The sequence below is a fragment of the Mugil cephalus genome, chromosome 2 (genome assembly GCF_022458985.1).
Source record: "Mugil cephalus isolate CIBA_MC_2020 chromosome 2, CIBA_Mcephalus_1.1, whole genome shotgun sequence".
Classification (NCBI taxonomy): domain Eukaryota; kingdom Metazoa; phylum Chordata; class Actinopteri; order Mugiliformes; family Mugilidae; genus Mugil; species Mugil cephalus.
In genome coordinates, this window is record NC_061771.1 from 2283640 (window position 1) to 2300657 (window position 17018).

Consider the following 17018-nt stretch of genomic DNA (forward strand, 5'->3'; position numbering starts at 1 on the left):
TTTTCAGAGTTGATGAAATGACAGCCTGAAGTGCAGGGCTCTTCTTCAGGAAGAAGATTAGTATTTATTTTGTTTAACCTGTGGTTGGGTATGAATGGTAAACTGGTTCTGTTTCTTTAGGGTGGAGTTTCAAATGTTCACTTCTGAGAAATCATTAAGTGCCATACACGCTAATTAGAAGAAATTAGAAAACATAATATTGAAGTTCAGTCCATTGTGAGACTCCAACATGAAGCAGCAAACAAAGTCATAGTCTGCTGTGATATCAGGATCTGGTCTCATCACCCTTCTCAGGGGAAATGAGACTCTGCAGCGGGCCTACATCAGAAATAATGGAAATCCAACTTTGATGAAGCTCTTCTTTTATTCAAACAAAATCCAATCACTGCTGCACTGACTCTGAACAATGAGCTGTTTTTGGCATCTTTGAAAACTTCTCCAAGGATGGCTCTTTCCTGAATGTATAATGAGGCAGAAGCACAAAGCCCAATAAGGGTGTGCGGCTGTTTGTTTTCAACCTCAGCCTATTTTCAGACTTGGCCTTGTGTTCACTTTAAATGTCTGTCCTATTGAGAAGATAAAAAGACAACACAAACGGCAAACGGCAAACGGCATTACCACTTAAATCAGTGCAAAACACAGCTACAATTTCTCAGAATATTTGAATACTTTAGTGCATAGATAAATAAGAATTCTAGTTGAAGTGAGGAGTGACAGGGAGCGATGGATGAAGGTGTCTCAGTCAACCTGTAACGGTTATCACTCGTAATGGACAGGAGGCCTGTGTGAGATATACAGACTGGAAAAGTGATTCATCACCTGGACAGCACATGATGCAGCAGGGGCTATTTGAAGTTGAATTCAGTGTTCCATTTTGAGCTGGTATACCCAATGAGAGGTGTGTACCAGAATGAAAAAGGAGAATTACCTACTGTAAAAGTAATGAAATTAAACGTTTTTTGTATTTTACATGTGTACATCTTTTCCTTAAGGTCCAGCTCCCCCACGACCCTCCAGAGGACAAGCGGTTACAAAAACGAACAGGCATTTTTCTCTTTTGCAGAGCCCAAATTAAGCTGTGACCCACTCTCTTTCTCTCACTTTTGCACTCCTGTTCCCCATCTCTTTTCTGGAGCACAATGGAGAACAATCCTCAGACCCTCAGAGACGGACTAGGTTACAAACATCACCATGGAAACCCTGGCCTCATTCCCCTCAATGAACATGTGGAAACAGGGAAGTTTTCATTAGCCACAGCATTGCCTAAAAACACAGACAAATTGCTTAACACCACTGCCATTCTTTTACATAATAATACTTAGCGTAGAATTTTTAGCCTACAATCTGGCATATTTACGTTATTTACAATGTTCATTAATATGCTCTGAATAGAATAGAAAAAATACAAAGAGCAAAGAGTAAAATGCATCTTATGTTAAAATGTGGGACTACCTTTATAGCATAAACTGCAAAAATTCAAGTAAAATATGCTTTTTGTAACTGACAAAAGTCTGGTAGAGTTGCAGGTGGCTTTCACATATGCAGAGGTAATGTTTGCATGGGCACAGTGAGGATGTTTCATGGATTCTCTACAGACAATGTAGGATCTCCACAGGAATGAAATACATCAGGTATGATGGAGGATGTGAAAAATTCACCCATATTCAGTTTAAGCTACTACAATTCTTTCAGGCACACATAATGAAATGAAATGTTTATTTCAAACTGAATCACGCCATTTCATCCCTCACTGTAAATGGGTCATTGCAACTTCTGGGCACTCAAAATACCTTTACAACCATTTATACCTTCAATGGTTCCAACTGTTTGCTTTGCAGTTCACTCATAGTGTGGTGACGAACTTACATAATATAAATGAGGACCCAAAGTACCAAGGATGCTGGAAGACAATTATGATGGTTTCTTAAGTGAAGCCGACACAACAGCAAGAGAAATATGATCAAAACTGGCTCTGATGCCTTATTTTCTATGCATAACAAATCAAAACTCCAGCTATTCATGGCACAATTGAAAAAGACATCTTCCACCAAAAGCAGGTCAACAACCTCTTAGTCAGAAAACAGAGAACAGATGACTCCACCTCAGAGAATGACACTTGTGTATATCCAGTACACACAGAACATGGCAAAGTGACATACAGTAGATTGTGCAGATACACACAATTGGGGTGATAAAAAGAATGAGCACTGAGTGTACTGTGCGTCTTTATTTAGTACCCAGGGAATAATGAATACCACCACAATGTTGTTCCAGCGCTGCTACAGTCTGCCAAAAATAGATGCGGGGGCCGGCCGCAGCAATAACAACTGAATACTAATATTCAGAAGCACTAAGCTGTTCAATTGTCACACAGGGCATAATCCAAAAAACTCTGAACAGATCTAGGCCATATCCAACTGCCTCCTGTTGCTTCAGGGCAAAATTAGCCACATTGTCTATGGACTCAGGGATGTAATTGATTTGAAAGATTTACATATCAGCCCAGGTTTCATAGCTCAGTATGTTTAAGCTTACATAGCTTCATTTACTTTGTAACCTTAATGATTGTGGTGTCAAAAAGAAAGGTGGCAAAGTTACATCAAGAAAGGACTGGAAGACATATGTGAGGGCAAATAAAATAATTCTTTTTTGCTTTTCTTTCAGTCAAAGATAGTTGCACTTTGCTCATGTGTTTGTTAAAGCCAATGTATGTTCATTTTTCTGGCCCAAACAGTCATGTGTTGGTGGATAAAAGCACGAATAACTGATACAACATAGTGAAGCATTGGACTTGTGCAAGTTGAGTGTCGACAATGACTTTGATGTTTCCATTATTACACCAGTGAACTCATTTGGAAGCCATTACATTTCTGGCATACAAAGTGAGTTTTATAAATGTTTCTGGGGAGTAAAAATCAAAAGCTAAGGTGACTCTGAAAGGAACGTGTTATTCTCGCTTTCCCTTTCTGCCCTATCACATCACATGAGCGGCAGACCCACAAGGACTCACGGGTATTGTGGGAGAACACTACACACGTCCACATGAAAGTGCACCAAGGTCTGTGGACACACACATACTCAGAAACCACATAGGCACACAGTGAGAACACACATAAACTTCAAGGATGCACAGCCACAACCAGTGCAATGTCAAATCACAGACAAATCGTGCTAATGCTTCAGTCAGCTCTCAGCCTACTATGTACTGTCATTCTGTTGAACCCACAGAAAATACTAGATAATATTTATGAATCATGCTAAATAATCCTTTAAAATGTGCATCATTCAACTTTGTATGCTTCATGTGTGCATAGTCAGCAATGCATGTGAACAGCTTGTTTCCTTGCTTGTCTTAGAATGCATGCATGATACCGTCCCCATATCTTCACCCACTTGCACTCCTATAGAACATCACAGCATGCACAGTTTGGTACCTTCACCAAAACACTAAACGCCCAAACACTATACTATCAAACTGCTCCCATGAAATAGCTACAGTCGAAAGAAAACGGTTATCCACAAAAAGACACATGATTTGAGGCATATACACAATTGTGCAGTCTTTATCCCACCAGGGCTCCCCTTTTGCACAGTGTGTTGACAGTGGTATAAGACACACTGCAATTTTGAAAGAACATAGGCCCTAGAGAAGAAAAGAAAAATTAGGAATTAATGTGTGCCAAATCACAAGCAGAAAGGTACAACCACTGCAATATCAAATCCTTGTCCATGGAAGTAAAATATTCACTTATGTGGCCAAACATAGACTGCAAATAAAGTGCAGTGTTAATTAAATGAAAACGCAAGTCAGTCTGGCAGAAGTGTGGGTGTGAAAATAGCATTAGTAGTTCCAATGCAAGTGAATGGGAATGCATTGTTCATATTTATATACATGTGGTCAGATCTTTAAACAGTTAGGTAGCAGTTCTGCTTAAAGTCTCCTAGTTTGACTGATTTGGAATATGAAAACCATCACCCATCATCAACAACCAACTACAAGGATCTTATATTTACATTACAATACAGATTTGTCTTCTCTGTGAAATTAGATATTATCTACTTGTCTCAAAATACTTGTCTCAAACTATTTTAAACCTCATCTCAGCCTGGGCCCTGATTCTGTGTGATCAGAGAATCATTTCTCCAGTGCAGTCACTGTAAATCTCTTTGGCCCTGTGCCCCCCTTTGTCTGCTGGCAGAAGCACAGCTTCCCTCCAGAGATCTTTACACTCCAATCCCTACATGAAAACACATGTTGTTATCAAAGCCCTGCTGATTCCCAATGGCACGTATTCATCTGCGTTATTTCTGAGGCAATCACTACACCAAGCTGGGGAGTGGGTGGGAATTTGGCTTAATGTGGGTGGTTGTATATCTGAAGGTGTGTGCATAGTGTGTGCGGGCTTGCAGTTTCAAAGCAATGTGAAATCACTACAACAATGGGATGCAAGAAGAACAGACCAGGAAAGACAGGTTGGCTTGGGGCTGGCCAGACTGCATTAATAACCAAAAGGTTGCAGATGCGGCATTGGCAGGATGGTTTATTCCTGCTCCAGAATCATCACAGTGATCAGAAACTCCTCAATAGACTGCACAGTTGTCAACTAAACAGCTGATTAACACCTGCCAGGGGCTAGAGGATTACTGCTAGACAAGCACCAAATCACAGGACAAAGGATTCAAAGTGTTGTCATTCAGAGAAAGGCACACACACACACACACACACACACACACACACACACACACACACACACACACACACACACACACACATATATAATCAAAACATTCCCAGCTAATGTTTGATTCTTCTAACATTTGGGCATTGACCAAGACTAGGGCAAGTTGTTGGAATTAAACCACTAGAATATGCAACTACCTCTAATTGGACACTTGGCTCAAAAGCTTCTTTCATTATTTATTCATCGATGAAGCAGGTAAAGGGTCCAAAGCTGATTGTAAAACTTTTGCTGTGAGATGCCCACAACATGCATTCAAAGGAGCTGTCAGTGCAAGTGAAACAGACCACGGAAAATAATGACTGACACTTTCAGGGAGATAGACATATGACTATCCTATAATACAATACTACAATGTGTAAGACATCTATGTCCACCACATTCAGTGTCTGATGTCACAAGCTGTTACTGATTTGAGCACTTTCTTGTCCTGTCCAACTTTCTGTTGTGTTGAATATGTGGAAAGTGGAAACAAATCTTCCTTCTGGGACAAATAAGTCTGAAGTCTATAAATAAAAGACTTCACATGAAAAAATGACCATTTTAGATAGATCATAAACTTCAATAATAGAAACACTTTTGAAGCCTGAGCAGCTCTAGAAGATTATTCTTTGGTGTGATGGAAAAAAGAAAAAAGAAAAATATTTTAAAAAGAAAAAGTGTAGCCGATTCAGTTATCATCTCGCACCACATTTCTAATCAACTGGCTGGCTCAAGGGCCTAGACACATTCAACTTTGCTTCCAGCAGCAGCTCTGAATCATCCTATACACACCTGGCTAAGACATATGCATTCAGACACCTGGACACAGAGAGTATGTGGTTCTTTCCAGGTTTTCTTGGTGTGAACTGAAACTGATTTTTGTTATCATTACTGCACACTTGTGCTGCTTATTCCCTTTGTCTTACAAACACAAATACAGGCATATAAGTGTGTTTGGACAGGTTTATAACGGCCTTCAGCTTGTAGCCATAAAGTAAAAGTGACGACATTCATTGAAACAGAGCAAAATTCTCACAGGAGGGCATGAGCAGAGTGGAATAGCAGTGTGAATGAATTTGAGACGCTGCCGTGGTTCTTCCTCCAAATGTGTTTTCACCTCAGTGAAGCAAAGCGTGATCCCCAAGAGGCAGATTCAGGCCAGCATGAGCATTCATGTAATCTCATGTCGCCATACCTTTGGGTTTGAGAAATTCTCCAGATATAACGTGGAAAACTGAGCCTTTAGTGTCACAATTCAGTCAGGTCTTCAAACTAATTCCTTTTCCAAGTCATCATGATGCCACGCAAAAGCCCTTTCGCAAATATATAAATTAAATATCCTGTTTGTTTCCTGCTGCAAGATGAAGCTTATCGCACTCACCCACTCATGAGTAACAAATGAATCACATTGCTACACAAGCAAACTTGCACAGTGTGGCAGCAACTACCAAGCACACTAAGCATCACTGATTAGTTATCTGGGCAAGGAACTTGGACTGGTTTCTGTGTGTGGTATCACTTGTTGTATTTGCATAACGTGCTGGCACATTGTCCCAATCTCAGAAGATTAGAACTGGCATCTGAAGATCAGTACATATTACAGACACATAGATGTCTGGGAAGGGTCATATGGATTTGAAGCTTCTTTTAAAATATAATACTCTCATCAAAAGTACCCTTCTTTCCCATTTTCATTCAATTCAGTGAAAGGGAATGCAATAAACACACCTAGATGGAATGTTAATTTTAAATATACAGTCTTAATCACAAACATTTTGTGGTTGATTTTGGCACTATGTGTTAGATGAAGGAGTCAAGCAACAGTTGGCCTTTTTCCATAGTTATGTTAGCGATCATCCTCTGATATGAGCCTACGAAAAGCACAGTAGAAATGAAAGGAGGTAGTAAGTTTGCTTGTTGCTTCCTTGTCCTCATCTCACAGCTCACTGTGGTTTCCCATTCTTACTCACTGAAACTTTACAAACTGGTCTGCTGCCAGAAAATTGAAGAAATTGCAGAAAAAGAAAAATGGCCATCGAATTGATATGTAGATGCGTATTCGATCAAAGATAGTTGTAACAAAACTCATCACACTTTTGAACCCATCGTCTTCCATTTGAAGAGGATTTAGAATTTTGGATTCATATCTGTATATCTGTTTATTTCTTAAATGAGGATTTTTAAAATTGACAACAAACATAAACACATTTGAATAGTTTGAAAATCAGGTGACAAGAATGTACCACATATTTGTGTTCAGCTCATTTTCCTTTGATACCATTGAGGTGTGTCTTGAGTTTTGTGTTACTGTCTTGCCAAGTTTCTATCTGGGCCGTTCCACCTATGTGTGTATATGAGTGTGTGCTCAATAAGTCACAGTGCAGTGATCTTGGGAACATTTCAGAGGAGCAGAAGTAGCCACACGTTAAGCTCCTCGTAGCTCCAGCTCGATGTTTTCAGCCTCTTGCAGGAAGAGCTGATGTCTCCCACTGAGCGTGTGAATTAGGCGAGCCAATGTTGACATAGCTGTTGGCTGCTTCAGGAGAATGCCAGAGCTTTTAGAGAGAGAAAGAAAGAGAAAGAGAGAGACCGCCACCAGAGAAACTGAATGGCAGTCATTTGAGCAAAGGCCAGCAAGCATGTGAGTTCGTCAGCACCGTCTGTGGTCTGAAGATTTGTTAATTTTGGCTTGCTTTCCTAATAAACAGCTTCTACTTTCAAATCAAGCTGAAAGTCTCAAATTATTTCTAAAATTAACAGCATGGAAAGGCAAAATAAAAAAAAAAAGAAATATTGCAATAAATGCAGAGAAGACAAATATGAAGGTAACACAATGAGGCAAGAGGATGTTAAACAGCACATACCACCTGATGAATATGTGTCAGTGTCATTTATTTACTTAACAAGACTAAATGACCAATAGGCATGCTAGTAGCACCATGGGTTGTCATAATGCTAGTAGAAAACAGGGTTTGGCCTAATGGTGCTACCAAAGGACAGGCTGTTTTGCGAGCAACCTTGAAAATCTTAATCTTCAGCGTAGCCACAGAACACGTCATTGTTGAATATTAAAATTACAAATAACAACCAGCTATCACCAACAAACCAGAAACTGATTGAAAATAATAATACATATATTACTAATATAAGACCATATGACTGAACATTGGCCTGATGGATTCATTTGTCCAGTTTTAAGTAGCTAATATTTACAGTTTCTGCATCAGGTTGCACTTTCAACAGACTGATTCAAGGTTTGAGAATGCCACCAGTGACACATTTTTCCTACATCTGTCCACGCTGGCAACCATCAGCATGGACTCCTTCTGCAAACGTCCGCCTGCAGCTCAAAACTCTGGAAGAATGACTTTACGATGAGTCAGCTTGCGAGTACAAGTCATGCTCCATGCTGCGAACCATCCTTGCACCTGCAAAACTTAGAGTTTAGAGAACTTAGAGAACTAGTAAATGCACTTCAACTTGACATGAATGAGGTATTAGAGTCAAATTAGTTTGTCAAAGTTTTACTCAAATTCTAAATGATTGCTACAAACACTCATGTCAGACAAGAAACTGGCTCCTTAACCTCCAGCTCAGATGCTGCAGGAGACTGTAAGTGAGCAGGAGGAGAGTGAGCTAAGGAAACGGCAGAAAGAGTAGGACACTAACAGAGCAGCAAAGCGACTGACTCAGAAAGAGAAGGGGAAGCAGGGCAGGGCAGAGCAGAGCAGGGGAGGAATGAATGAAATGCTGTCCGTGCATTAAACCAGCTGACTCACCCCTATTCTTTCAGCTCCGGACAGCTACTGCTAATTCAACCTATTCAAATCTGGCTTATGGCAACACGGCAATCTGAGAGATAACGGTTTGAACCCCTCTGCACTCTTCCAACCATCATAACCCCTTCTCCACAGTCACTCCCCCTCTACGCTGTTATTTCCTCAGTGCATTAACTCTGGCTTTGTGCTTTCTCTTCATGAAATGATCACCCTTTATTCGCCGCTATTTGTGTATTTTTCTAGTTGTCGAGACCAAAGGCATAGCTCCACACTACCTTTCTCTGATCTTAGGCCTGTCCCCTAAGAGCACTGCATGTACCCACTTCATTTCATACAGTGCCGAGTGCAGCAAGACCCGCCACTCTCTGGCTGTTACTATGGAGATCCTAGCCGGGCCAAAACAAAGGCTGAATAGAAAATAAGCAGACAAGAGCTACTGGCAGAGCTCTGACAGCCAAATCTGGCTTGGCAGCAGAGGTTAGAGCCATCTCTCTTTCTGTGTCTCTTACTCTGTCTCTCTAATCTGCACACTACAAGTGTTTATTCCAAAGCAAATATTGATTTAGAGAAATCCGTTAACTGATATTAATCGCTGGGATGAGGAGGAGATAATTAGCCTCTAAAGAGGCAGATCCTTAGAAGGGTGTTTGCCCTGTCTTTAAGAGGAGTTGAGACTTGGAGGAGGCCAAAGGAGGAGCCTCTGAGGAGAAGAAGAAACTGCTGAGTCTGGAGCTCACTGGCAAAAGTGCTATAACAGTTATACATTTCAAGTGGGCGAGATTCCCTAAAAAAATTCTAGGAAGTTAATACTGATGACATTTCTATAAACAAATGTCGGGACATAAGTGTCGGATGTTGAATCACTCATTGTTCACAGATTGGTGCTTATACACAGCCTCTATGTTCCTTCCAGCAACCAACAAAGTAGTCCCAAATAATGCAATTTGTTTTTTCAGTGACCTTATTACTTTTCGCTGACGTAAGGAAATCGTTTTTCCATCAGTTTGAAACATTGCAAGACTAATGGAACAAGAAAGAGCAGCCACAGTGAGCTGTTAGATGAATAGCATCAAAACTCCAACTTTTCTGTAACCAACTCTTTTCCTTGTTTTGTTTGCATGCCATGTGCAGGAGAGTTTTGGCATGCTTGCTCAAAAAATGATGGATGGAGGCTAATTATTGTCTGACTTCCTTATCAAAACCACAATCTTAGGCTAGCCCAGAATTCTGTGAAATGTAGTGATACCTTTGACTCTCTTTGATCAGACATTCCAGTAAGTAATAAGGCTGCTGTTACTGTTAAAAGGGGCTTATGGTTTGAGCTGCACAATGTCTGTATCTTTTTTATTTATTTATTTATTTTATAAACCCTTTATCCTACAAAATCTGCAACGTTGGCACAGTAAGCTGCCATGAAACCAAGGGAGAATACACACCCTTACAGAGTCAACCACAAACAAAAGTCACACTTCAAATAACAAGCTGAGACTAAATATCTATATTTTCTTAACCGTGTAAAGAATATTCCCTGCGCTAACATAATTTGAAAATTTAAGCTGTTCTGACATTGAGTGAGATATTCAATATTTCCTTTTCAGTTCAGTCTCTGAGGAGGATACTGAACAATGGAAAACATGTGACAGGAACAGGTCAGACTGCATTGTAGCGACCCGTCCTGCGTAACAGGCCCACGGGCACAAGGAAGAGACAACCATATAAGGAAGGAAAGCCTGAGAAGGTGGGTGTGGTGGAAGTGACACTGAACAATGAACCTCCAGGTGAGACAATGTTTACCTGAACGAAACCAACAAAAAGCAACCTTTCAGTTTACACCGGCAAGACCAGTTTTCAATACCAAACACTGATTACACAGGGGAAAACATGAAACAGAAATCCCCCTGAGAGCTTGACAGACTGATTATCCTTACAACCTTTCTGTCATTCTTGACGAGAAAAAGTGACTAATAGCCACCGTGTACCTTTGTCCTCACAATAACCACAGAAACGCTCTGAACTCAGTACATGAATGCAATATCCATCCTTCCATCCTTCCATTCAGTCCACCTCAACATAAAACACAGAGAAGGATAAAGAGAGATGGTGAAGCTCAGGAGCTGACCTACCGCTGCACTGTCTGGTTCAGCAACTGTACAGAGGAGAACAGTAAGGACCTGTAGTGAGCGGTGAGGTGGCAGAGCAGACCACTGGCTCACCACTACCCCTCCTCAGACATTTACACCGACCGACTGTGACATTCCCACGGACCGTACCCACAGTCGAAAGAATTGCACTACTATAGACAAATTTGAACCATTGTAAATGTTATTATTATTTTGCATGATGGTTTTAGATTGCTGTTTTACAGTTCTGCCAAGACATACCAGTTTACTCTCCCATATCAATGTCACTGTAATTTACTGCTGTTACTACGCTACTATGTGCTTTTAATTGTACATACTGTAGTACAGATTTTCTTGTGTGCTGCTATATCTTTTATTTTTATAAAAGATATAATATACTGTATATATATAGGATTAGGCAGGATTAGAGCTCTACTGTGTGCTAATAGCAGGAGTACTAAATATTAATTTGATGATGTGATTGTTTATTTATTTTTCATTTATTTATATCATTACCACTGTATTGTTAAGAAGTCTCACTATGTATGAATTAAGAACAACTACACCTGTTAGCATTTATTTTCTAAATAGAGCATATATTCTTGCATCATTTGTGTGATAGTTTATACTTGTGCACTGGTGTGTCTGCATCACTTGGTGATGATGTTCCTATACTTCAGACAATGCTGACTGGAATAAATCAAATGACTGCACACAGATTTTTGTGGAAATTGGATGTAAAATTATGAAATATGAAGGTCATTAGGCACTGTTTGACAATGCTAGCACACATCTAACTTTCATTAAATTCCCCCCCCTGAACTTCAATACTAACTCTTTCTACTAAAATCTTAGCGCATTTGAGTTTCATTCCATCTCTCTGGGTATGGACAGAGGTTTATCAGATGTTCTTGAACTATTTAAAGAAGGACATCCTTTGAAATATTCATGCATCTAATTAAATGTTTCCAAAGAAATGTCGTGAATATTTCATTCACGTAGTAGGACCCATAAAAGCTTTTTGCAGTAAATGTCCACCTGCACGTTGGTGGCAGTGTCTGCGACGCCCACCTCAGGTAGCTGTGCTCGAGTCAAACACATGTGATTACAGCCTAAGTGTATTAAATACTGTCAGGTGAGCTGAGAGCATAGAGGAACATGAAAAATAAAGATGAAAAAAATAAGAGCCGAGGAAGAGATGTGATGCGATGTGCTGTGAAAATATGTAAGAGTGGGTTTTAAAAGCTCATCCCGAAAACTAACTTGCAGTCACGCATGAACCCACAGCCAGGAGGGGCGGCTGTAGGACGTGAAGGATAATTTACCTGCTCCACTCCCATGAGCATGAATCAATCACTAGACTAATGTTGCTGCTGCTTTTGGATCTTCCTTGTGTTTCCTTTTCTTTCTGGGACTGTTTTACCCCCTGGGAGGGCATGTTTAATTTTTCATAACGTCCTGCAGCATGACATTTCAGTCACAGCGTTTACGGCTGCTCTGGGTTGCTGTGGTTTGGGGAGAAAGACAGACGAAGGGCCTATTTCTGGCTAGTCTGATTTCTACTTTCCTCTGAGTTACAAATGTTATTATACCCGTTCAGTGGATTCAGCTGTGTGGTGTGCATAAATAATGTAATATATTTGTTGAATGACAGTTTCCAATCAGTTTCTCACAGCTCTTCATCTGTGGAGCATTTTCAAGAACATATTAGCTGGACTGAGAGTTCACAGTTTACTGTTTTGAAGTCTCACTACTCTTCTTAACCTCTTAAACCCCATTTACCCTTACTTACTTACCCCGCATCAATTAACAGATGGGTAAGGTTAGAGAGGCGGGGTACATCCTGGACAGGTCTCCAGTCTATCACACTCTCAGCCACAGACAAATTCATTTGAAAGCTGGTCGAGACCAAACTAGAAGTAGAATGTTGCTCTTCTGTCCATGCGCATAATATAATATAAAAAGGATTCCTAATGATAGGCATATGTATTGGCCTGAGAAATCAATTAATAAAGAGTGAAATGTGATGTTATCAGAAAACACACGCGTGGCCCAACAACATAAGTATCCCTACAGATTTAGTTTTGATTCGATTCCATATTAACTGAATGAAAGATAATTCAGATTCAAAACTATTTAGTTCAAACTAAAGCTAATGTTATCATAAGTTCCAAACATGTGGTATTTCCACATTCTTTTACAGGCCTGGCATTGTTCTCAGGGCTTCTGGTATGTTTTGTATCTCCCTGGTCTCATGATGCACAAAACTAATATTGCAAGTCTGCAGCATAATGTCTACGGAGGAGATGGTCCGTATTTAAGAAATCGATCTAAGGATTTTTTATAATCAACATCAGACCTTTCAAATCAAATTGTTTTGAATCAGATAATATTTTTTTTTCAGATCCACCATTTCACATTAATTTGGTTCCCATATCTTGATAAATACAAAAACACACATACACACACAGTAAGACGCTAAAAAACACCATTTTTGGCTCTGTGTCTGTGATGTAATGTCTGTTCTCATTCCTGAATCCATCACAGAAAATTTCAACCTCGTCATTTACCGCTCTCAAAATTGAATGCTACTACTCATACTTGGAACTGATGGTTCAGATTATCCACAAAGAGCAGAATCTATGCAAACGTGTGATTTAAAAGCAAGTATGACCAACCGAAGACAGCAGAGCTTCTTCACAGGCACCAGCGTGAAGGCAGTGTATAAAGGCCCTTTATTAAGAGCTGACTCAAAGGAGTAAATAAAACTTCACTCGCCAAGCAAAGAAAAGTGCAAACACATGCACAAGTTGGTTTCATCTCAGTATATAGAGAGCTACAAATCCCACCAAAGAATTCCCATGATGTCTCTGTAGAAGTCTAGCTAGAGATTTAAAGAGCGGTTGGGGAAGGATGGTGGGGTGGGGGGGGTGACAGAATGATAAGGCCCACTCTGTCATTTATGCCTCGCTAGCTGATAGATCAAGATATTACGCCAGGAAAGAGGCTTAAAAAAGACATTTGAACAAGGAAAGAGGACTATTGATGAAGCCATGGCAAGAAAGAGAACGTAAAAATATATGTGGAGAAACATTTCAAAAAGGTTCCTCCCCCCGCCAACCAAACGTAAATCCTATTAGAGTGGCAGGACAGCAAAGGGGGGATTAGCTGACACGGTCCACTCTGTCCAGACTATTTCACACTGATAGGCTAGAGAAATGCTCGGAAACACAGCTGACACAAGTTACATATTCTCCTCATACATGTCATGTAATAAGGTCTGAAATGAGAGTCAGTGTTGTGAAGGCCTGAACTATAGGCAACAGAACAGGATGCTGTAAAATTTAATTTCAATATCAAACATTATACCCCGTTTCTTCAACAGTTACACTCTTCGAAAAATGGGTGAGCTGCGTCGAATAGAAAGACAACTCCAGCATGTCTCTTTCAAGAACCCTCGCTCATCCTCTCTGTAAGGAGGAATGTGTGGCATCTCGAAAATGCCACTTGCAGTTAAACCCGGGGATGCTGGCCGAGCGCGGGGTGGTGGCTGCAGCAAGGGTTGCACTACTTTGATGTAACCTGCGTGAGATTGGGCGCAAGAGGAGAGAGGGGGCCCAGTAGCAGAGGGGGAGGGTGAACGGATGGAAACTGAAGGCTTCTCCGGCAGACCAAGCTCAGCTGGATGACACACAAACCAGGAGGAGGGAGTCAATATATCATATAACTTCAATGGATATGCAAGGGTCAGACTACATGATTTGTGCTTGATACCTCATCCTACTCCTCCTCTAGTCTGGAGGCTTCTCCAAACTGGATGTCAGGTGTGGGAGTAGATCTATCAGTTGCCAACAATCCACAATCTCCCTATAAATACTAGGCTTCAGGTCCACCATGCCACCACATCTCCTCCGTCAAAGTGGCACCTCAATCTCTCTATTAAATAAGTAACTGTTGAATATGAAACTTGTGTATGTGATGCGTGTCCCCTCCATAATCTGCCACAATACAAATAAAATCAAGGGATATAATACTTTGCACTGGGCCCCTTGCACTAGTATTACATATAGTTTAGTCTGTAGGGTTTCTCAAATCAAATTATTTGGAAAATGTGACAAACTGTTCTGTGTAAAATCCTTCTTAACCATCCAGTTGACAGAATATGTGCTTTAATCATTTATAAAACTTACAATTAATAGAATATTTCTTTCCAGCACCGTCTTACTACAGTACAGTAGAGTTCTGTAACAGCTAAGACTCACTTAAAGCCTTTTCAAAATGATTTTCTTCTTTATGTTGAGCCATCATACGTCTTCATGTTGTGAAGGGCAGCCTAGCAAGTATGTCTTCCTTCTTTCATATTGCCTAAGAAAAAGAAATACACTCCATTTTTTTGTATCATTTATTGGTACTAAACACATCCTGGTCTGCGCTGACAGGGATGTTTTTGTGTGAAACCAAAGAGGCAGATGTGATACCAGAGCACCAGCGTCCTGCTGACTGACAGAGGTGAAGGAATCACCAGATCAAGGACCCATCAACCTCCCCCTGTCTGCTGACTCACCCCCCCCCCCCCGAGAACTTGAGCCAAAACCTCATGGAGAGCTATCAAACTCTCACTATTTCTGTCCCCGTTGATAAGAGGGCTCGCTCACTTGTAGCTCAGCCCCTGACACGATTTCAAAGTCTATGCGGTCGGCTCCAGGGCCGGGAGATTTGTCTCTCAGTCTTTCTGCAGCCTGCCCTCCTGAGGCACTAAGGCCGACCACTATCGACATTTAAAATCGAATAATGCATACAGAATTCTTTGGCACAACTGTTGCATTGGCAAACCTTCTATCCCACCACTGTCCATAGGGTGAAACAGATGAGTTCTTAAAAGCACTTGCTCTAAATCCCTCTCATCCAGAGGCCTGAGGTAAAATAATGAAACTGTGCTCCATGTGCACACTCCAGAAACAGCATAAGTTGTTTTTTATTTTTTTTTATTCTGACACATCAGAATAGTTAAAATGTTCTTCATATTTTAAAACTGCTGTGGCCTTAGGGGTGAATGCAATGTACTAGTCGTAAGACCTTTAAAATCAGCTATGTTTAGCACTGCCATCAGCAGGTCAAGAAAAAAAAACCTTCACTTTCAACCAAAGCCACATTTTTTTTCCTTTCTAACAAATGTCATGCACGTATAAGCTGTTATTGTGCCATGTCTTCCCTGTGGTCCTCCCGTCAGTCGGTAAGGAATGCTGCTGATGTGAAGCCAGTGAGGCGGGAGAGAAACCAAGCAAGTTTAGTGAGGTCCCTTTGGAAGGAGGATTAACATTACTGAGCTGCCTTCCTGTGTGTTCACAACCTAGCGTTACGTAATGTGACTTGGGTGAAGTTGCTGGACTAGTCACACTGCTTGTTCTAGCAGGTGCGCTGCAATAACAAAGTTGGTAACACTACTATAGCTTCTGTGCATCAGTCTAGAACAACACTGCTACTTTGCAAAGCTATGTATAGTGTGTTATGTACTAGCATATTACACATGTTAATGTATTTATGCTTTGTGTGCATGAATATAATTCAGTCGAATAGTATTTGCTATAAATTTTGTGATACTGGATTTTGGTTAATACTAGGAAAGCTACAAACAATTTATGAAATCCATTATCCATTATCCAAATACTGTATATTATAAGATATTTGAAAAATATGATACTATTCATCGCAGAAGTTTACGTTTAAAAAGGAATACATTATGAAAGGAGTATTTACTGTATACTGCTTGCACGCACTTGCACTCATGTTACATTGTACCTTATGTATAATTCTTACACCTCCTACCAGATGGGCTATGGTATATCTCGCATACAGATATGTTTTGTTGTAACTCATGTACGTCACATTGTATCGCGTTCATCTGTTATGTTTGTTACTGGACATACAAAAGTTAATGCACAGCTTGGGAAAAAGGATTTCCTCAGGGGGAGAATATAGTCTAAATAACTAATAAACTAAAGTTAATGGAATCTACTGTACACCACTCACACTGCCGTACTAGAGATTAGAATCTGCATTAGGTCAACCAAGAATCAGACAAAAATCACTGTAATAGTCCAAGTGGTGACACTGTTGTTTCGTTGTTTCGAGGTCAGAAAGTCAGAAGATCTTCTCTGATGAGGCTCTTCCTCATGGACGATATGCTGCTTTAGTTTTAGTATTATAAGGTCAGTCTAATGAGTTCTCACTCTACTGACAACTGGTTTCTGGCCTTTCGTATCTTCAGTGTGCCTGCCAGTGGGAATATTGTGACAGGGTGAAGTACTCCACACAAATTGGTGTGTTTGCGTTAACAATGTCATCGATTATGTCGATACACCTTTGAAACCCGTATCGGACAAGTTCAATGCTGTTGG

At 40.4% G+C, this 17018-nt stretch overlaps 1 protein-coding gene across 1 annotated transcript in view; it reads right to left on the reverse strand.

The window, feature by feature from the left end:
- The window catches only part of usp43a (ubiquitin specific peptidase 43a), a 91016-nt gene that overhangs the window by 61010 nt on the left and 12988 nt on the right, over positions 1 to 17018 (reverse strand). The gene's annotated exons all lie outside the window — the stretch shown is intronic.